Source organism: Pipistrellus hanaki (assembly GCF_964339955.1).
Source record: "Pipistrellus hanaki genome assembly, chromosome: X".
NCBI lineage: Eukaryota > Metazoa > Chordata > Mammalia > Chiroptera > Vespertilionidae > Pipistrellus > Pipistrellus hanaki.
Genome location: NC_140524.1, coordinates 92,961,617 through 92,968,918, shown reverse-complemented (window position 1 = coordinate 92,968,918; position 7,302 = coordinate 92,961,617). Strand labels below are relative to the sequence as shown.

Genomic DNA, 7,302 nt, shown 5'->3' with positions numbered 1-7,302 from the left:
GTTAAGTATCTTCATCTTATGGGCTTTCAGAAGTTTATTCTATGGGCGGTTTCCTGAAAATAATGGATTTTTACTATAGGCATTAAATAGTTTTAACTTAGGTAACAAAAATCCTAAATTGGTTATTCCATTCTTTAAAACTCTTATATTTCTTTGGTCCACTAAAATTTGTGCTTTTCACTCTTCAAATAGTTTAAATTCATGAGTTTAGAGAGTGCTGTTTTTCTATCTTATCCTGTGAAGCTTAACTCTTTAACTCTGCGAAGGCCTCTTAATATTTAAAGATGCTAATTTCTTGAGGGATACAGTTACTTGAATCCTAGGTGCCTAAGGTTTTATTACATTTCTTATTGCAGGCAATGGAAAATTGTCATTTTGAATTATAATTAAGTGGAAATAGGTTCACTGTTTGCCTTGTATTTTTTAAACTCAAATATTTGGCAAAGTAGAGAATAAAAGTAATTTCAAGAAAAAGCTAAGTGACTTTACCTTCTTTCATTTGAACTTTGGTAATAATTAAGGTTGTAATAGCAGAAATGTATAGGTTATTAAAATTTTCCCAACTGATAGTTTTAATAGAGAAGGATATTCATGGCATCATTAAATCTGTTGAAAACATTTTAACATGCAGACATATTCATTCATTTATTGATCCATCCAACAAATTAGACTGTCAAGCTACAATATATTTGGCTTTTAGGATTATCCATCTATACTCAAATCAGGAGTCAGCAAACTATTTCCTACAGGTATTTATCAAATTTTAGAAACTTATGTCTAACACAAAAATTGGCCTATGAAGGTTATAGCAGCTTTATTCATACTTGTAAAAATAACTGGAAATAATCAGGATGTTCAATAGGTGAATGGATAAAAAAACCTTGGTTATAAAACCATGAAAAAAAAAAAACATAAATGAATCTTAAATGCATATTGGTACCTGAAAGGAGTCAATATTATTCCAATCCTATTTGATTCCCAATGACATGACTTTTAAAAAAGGGAAAACTATAGAGAGAATGGTATCCAGGGTTGACTATATGAAGCATAGGAGATTCTTCAGGGAAATGAAACTATTCTGTATCATAAGACTGGCTATGTAATGCATGCATTTATTAAATCCAGGGAAATTTAAGGCACAGAGTAAACTTTAATATACCCAAATTAGAAACAAAATCATTTGGGAGGTCAAAGAATTCCAGGGTAGAATACATAATATGGCAAAATAACTATGTTACACATTCATGAAACAACTTCACTGAAGGGGGAGGAGGAAGGTGGTGATCTAGGAACTTTGGAAATGAGCAGAATCTGGAGGACTAAAGGCAAAAGAAACTGTACATAGTACTGCACTCTAGTTGATAAAATTCTTCCTTGTGAAGACACTAGAGGCCCGATGCATTAAAATTCATGCACTGGAGGGGTTCCCTCAGCCTGGCCTGCCCCTCTCAGAGTCAGGGAGCTCTCAGGGGTGGGAGGCGACCTAGTGATCAGGTGAAGGCAACACCCCCCTCACACCTCTGTTGCTGCCACTGCCAGCAGTGCAAGTCTTGGGCAGCCCAGGGCAGCTCAGCAGCCACCATCCGAGGCTTGCTTGCACCTTAGGCCAGCCCTGGGTGCCTGGGGGCTGAGGAGGCTGAGGGATTCCTTACTGCGACTGCCACCCTGGGGGAGGGAGGCTGAGGGGACTCCGCACCACCACCTTTGAGGGTGGGGCAGTCAATTAGCATATTCCCTCCTTATTGGCTGTGGATGCTGCCATATTTGCGGCAACATGAGAGTCAATTAGCATTTTACTTCTTTATTTCATAGGATGGGTTAAGAATTCTGATACCACTATACATGTATATTGCAATTGAACAATTAAGTAAACAGTAGCAGATGGTGGGAGTGATGTTTTTCACTGTTGGAATGGAGTTTACAGATGTGCAAGGGGAGGAGATTAGAATGATTTCAGATCATCCCCAACTACCAAAGAATCAGTTTAAGCCTTGATTCCTTCCAGTGCAAAATTAGATATTTTTTGATGTGGGAAGATAGCATATTGCACAGCATATGAAACTGGAAAGAAATGTACAATCTATTGTGATGTTCAACCCAAAACAATTATTTGCAAATATTTGATAGAGATTTGTTACATGTACCTTTATTTTAAAAATTGCAATTAAAATCTACAGTTTTATTATATCCAAAGGAGAGAAGTATTTGTTTATAAGAAGGCATTATCAAGAAATGGAATTAAGAGTGAATAAGAGACCCTTCTAACAGAAGGCAAAAACTGGAAGAAAAATTATTGCATGAGGTAAAAGCAATGGAAAATTCATTGCTTTTTGGAAGCAACCCCACAGAGTTAATTCCTCTATGGTGCTGAAGGCTTCTGCTTTGAAATTCATTTTATTGACCTAAAGCTTAAACTGCAGGGTGACTCAAGGATAATTGACAGGAGGTAGAGAACATCATGCTAGCATTGTCACGTATGCCCTCACTCATTCCCTTGTTAAAAGATGCATTATGCAAATGTATCCTCCACTGAATTTTGTTAGCATTTTTTTTTTGTCCCTGGTAAAGTATTACCCATGTTTGTCAAGGAGAAGGAGTAAAACTTACCCTTTCAAATGCTTCAGTGATTATGTCCCCACACTTCAATTATTGCATGAAATTCAAGCCCACATAAAAGGTTTCAAAATCTAAAGGTAGTTTTACTTTGTACCAGATTTATGTATATGTTGTGGGTTTAGAGGAAAATAAAGCTTATCTAGGAGCAGGAAACAGATGTAATTAGAATCTGAAAACATGTGCTTTTTTAAGTAAAATTTTTTTCCAAAGTTACCTTGTAGCTTCAAAATCAATTTCCATCACACTAGTAAGAATATACCCTGAGTGGCCAGATAATTATGATCTCTGAATGCATAATAATCTGGCCACTGAGTGTGTGTGTGTGTATATGGTCTGACCAGCCTGGCCAGGGGGAGGGGGCATGGGAGGTTGGCCGGCCTGCCTAGTGGTTGAACTTCTGGTTGAGAGGACAATTTGCATGTTAGCCTTTTATTACATAGGATATACACTGAGTGGCCAGATTATTATGCTTTCAGAGATCATAATAATCTGGCCACTCAGTGTAATCATTTATTCATATGTGTATGTGAGAGAGGGGGGAGGGAAGAGAGAGAGAGAGAATTAAAACATATAGAACTCACAGATAGAGCTCTTTCCACCATCTTGGAGCCAGAGGAGGCTGCGGGAACAGGACATCTGTAAGGACAAATATGTGTGGAAGGCTGTGATCCAGGGCAATTTTTTCTGGATAGAAGTGGGGCCTCTGGAACCAGAGGGAAAGCAGAGCTCTTCTTAAAATCGAAGGTGTTTATGCTTGAGGTGAAACAGAATTCTGTCTAGGCAAGAAATGTGCTTATATGTGCAAAACAAAGAACAACAGAGTGACTCCTGGTGGCAAAGTGAACAAAACCAGAGTAATCAGGGGAAAGGTAACTCGTGCTCATGGAAACAGTGGCATGATTCATGCTTATTTCTGAGGCAACCTTCCTGCTTAGGCCTTTGGACCCAGAACATGTGTAATGTTGTACTCCTCAAGGATTTAAACTTACAAATAAATAAATAAAGTGGATTTATAAGATTAAATAAGACTCATAAATAGAGATATATGTGAAGAGTTGAAAGTGGCAACAAGAATATTAAGTTATTTATTAATCAAAATCCAAATTACTCTTCAATTAAATACTGCAAAGTATGGTGGAAGCAGTGGTCTTGCAGTTAATGTATTTCTCCATGACACAAATCTTTTCTACAAATAGTTTTCACAGAGCATAAAAGTATCACTGCTGGAAGGAATAAAAATAGTGGGCTTTCATGAAAAGTAGATACAAATGATATCTATATATATAAAAGGCTAATATGTAAAGTGTCCCCTCGGGAGTTCAATTGGTCACTATGACGTGTGCTGACCACTAGGGGGGCAGCGTGGAACATAGTGGGTGACCAGTGGTGGTGGCATGCGCTGAGGGAAGGAGGAGGCAGGGAGGCAGATGAACCTGATCAGCCCTAATTACTGGCCAGGCCTAGGGACCCTACCTGTGCATGAATTTCATGCACTTGGCCTCTTGTGTAAATTACAAATATACAAATATCTATGGTTTACCTTTGAGCTGATGGTCATCCAGGCTTTCATATCATCCTTCACTAATGGGAACCCCTGATAATTTGATTCTCTGCTTTAAGGCTATGGAACCTAATTAATACAGAGAGACACAATAAAAACTGATTAGACAAAAATGCACTATGTCCTTGGATTTGGGGGAGAAAAGATTGGCTACTGGTCCTTTCCTAGCATTAAGGGGAAAATATGATCTTGTTTTATAGTCTTAAAATATCCCATATTTGCTCTTTTAGTATTAATGTATTTGAAGAGAAATAACTTGAGTAAAATAAAGTTGATGGCCTTGATCTCAAACAACTTGTAGCCTGTATTTTGCAGAACCCAGAGCTATCCTGCAAGCCTATTTTCTTTTAAAACTGAGCATGCCCGAGGTAAAACGGCTAGCTATTAATGAGTCAGAACTGTATCATTCTAGGACATACACAATTTCGGGAGAGACTTGAAAATTAAAATCCTGAAAAAACACACACTTTTATCAGTGTCATTTTGATTTGAACAGCAATTTGATATGCTTTTGTATAGCAAAAGAGTAATTAAACCTGTTTATCTTCACTTTATAAAAAAAAAAGAGCATTTGACTAAATGTTTGGTGTCAAGACAGTCATGCGAAGAGGGTAGAGCTTATTAACCAGAGGTAAGCGATGCAGGCATTATTGACACTTGGCTGTGGAGGCAAGCCCTCTGCCTTCCTGGGCACGCTTCTTCTCTCATAGCTCAGTTCATTAGTATGCAGCCGGAAAATGCCAGCATGGAGGATGCCAAGGCAGACAAAGAAACGACTCAAGGGAGATTTAAACTTCATGACTATACACATTCTCATAAAGTCTAAAGAACTTAACTACTCACAGCAGGGCGACCCCCCGCCATGTTCTTTCAGTGAAACAACCCACATCACTCTTGTGGCTAGCCCGATGACAAAACGAATTTGAAAATATCTGCAGAATGGTGCTGGTTTCTTTGGTCAGGAAACACTAGCAGGGATTCCTTTCATCTTCCCAGACCTACTGCTTGTTCTGATACAGAGTGGCCTAGTGGGGTTGCAACTGGAGGCTTATATCCACATTTTGTAATCACAGCTGCTTCTCTGCAGTGGAAGGAAAGCAAACAATGGCAGTGGCCATTATTAGAATATTTAAATTCACAGAACCAAGTTTGCTTTACCTGGATATTTTGAGGGAAAGCATTTTCTTTAAAAGATATTTGACCGATAGCAATAACAGTTATTATGTATTGAGTGCTACTATGTGCCAGGCTGTGAGCTATGGGCTTTAGGTACATATTTTCTCTCACCCTCACAAAACTCTGAGAGGAAGGTATTGGTGATAGGCATTGTACGGATGAGGAAACAGGCTCGCAGAGGTAAACATTCTTTGTCACATGTTCTATAGTCAGAAGTAGAAGAATCATATGAATATTGTACTAACCTTGTATCCTGGGAATAAATCCCACTTGGTCCTGGTGAATAATCTATATTATTAAAAGCCAGTGGCCCTAACGCCGGAATGACCAAAAGACCGGTCACCATGAAGTGCATGGAGCACTTCCTGGTCCCTCCCCTACAGCCCACAGGCTCCAATCGCAGCAAGACTGGTGGCCAGTGGATGGGCAGGGCAGCTGGCAGGTGGGCATAGTGAGGTGGGCACAGTGAGGTATGCATGGGTGGGCGGGGCTGCAAGTGTAGTGAGGACCATGCGGGTAGGTGCAGCTGCACTATTTCACGAGCTGGGCCTCTAGTCTTTGTAATATAATGCCGGATCTGAGTTGGTAATATTCTGTTGATGATTTTAGCATCTATGTTCATCAATGATATTGGCCTGTAATTCTCTTTCTTTGTATTGTCTTCACCTGATTTTGGAATTAGGGTGATGCTGGTCTCATAAAAAGAGTTTGGAAGCATTCCTTCCTCTTGGATTATTTGGGTTAGTTTGAGGAGGACAGGTGTTAGTTCTTGTTTGAAGGTTTGGTAAACTCCCTTGGGAAACTGACTGGGCCCGGACTTTTGTTGGCTGGAGGGTTTTTTTGTTTTGTTTTTTTTAAATTTTGTTTTGCTTTTGCTTCAATTTCAATTTTCTGCTATTCTAGTTTCCTGATTTTTCCTGATTCAGGTTTGGAAGATTATATTTTTCAAGGAATTTGTCCATTTCATCCACCTTGTCCAGCTTGTTGGCATATAGTTGTTCATAGTATTTTCTTACAATCCTTTGTATTTCTGTGGTACCAGATGTTACTTCATCTCTTTCATTTCTGATTTTATTTAGTTGGGTCTTCTTTCTTTGTTTTAAAGGTTAATTAATCTTGTTTATCTTGGTTTTATTGATCTTTTGTATTATTTTTTTAGATTCTCTGTCACTTATTTCCACTCTGATATTTATTATTTCCTTCCTTATACTTTGGGATTTTTCTTATTGTTTTCTTTCTAATTCTTCAAGTTGTAGGTTTAGGTAGTTTATTAAAATTTTTTCTTGTATTTTGAGGTAGGCCTGTAATACTATGAACTTCCCTCTCAGGACTGCTTTTGCTATGTTCCAGAGATTTGTGGTGGTTATGTGTTAATTTACATTTGTTTCCAGGAAGCTTTTGATTTCTTCCTTGATCTTATTGGCAACACCTTCATTATTTAATAAACATTCTATTTAATAACATCCATATGTTTGAATGTTTTTGAGTATTTTCACTGTAGATGTGATACATCACATAAACAAATTGATAAAACAACATGTTCATATCAATAGAAGCAGAAAAAGAATTCAACAAAATCCAACACCAATTTTTAAAAATATATTTTTATTGATTTCAGAGAGGAAGGGAGAGGGACAGGAAAATAGAAACATCACTGGGGATTGAGATGCAACCCCTCATGGGCCCTGACCAGGGATTGAACCATGACCTCCTGGTTCATAGGTCAATGCTCAATTAACGAGCCACACCAGAGAGGCACCAACACCAATTTTTGATAACAACTCTCAGCAAAGTGGCAATAGAGCGATCATACCTCAACATAATAAAGGCATATATGACAAATCTACAGCCAACATCATACTCAATGGGCAAAAACTAAAAGCATTTCCCATAAGAATAGGAATAAGACAGGATATCCTCCTTCACCACTCTTATTCAACATAGTACTG

At 38.2% G+C, this 7,302-nt stretch overlaps 1 pseudogene across 1 annotated transcript; it reads left to right on the top strand.

The window, feature by feature from the left end:
* Positions 1-3,266: 3,266 nt before the first annotated feature.
* On the top strand, positions 3,267-3,599 carry LOC311615308 (large ribosomal subunit protein eL33-like; annotated as a pseudogene). The gene has a single exon. The product of its transcript is annotated as a large ribosomal subunit protein eL33-like (transcript).
* Positions 3,600-7,302: the final 3,703 nt, after the last annotated feature.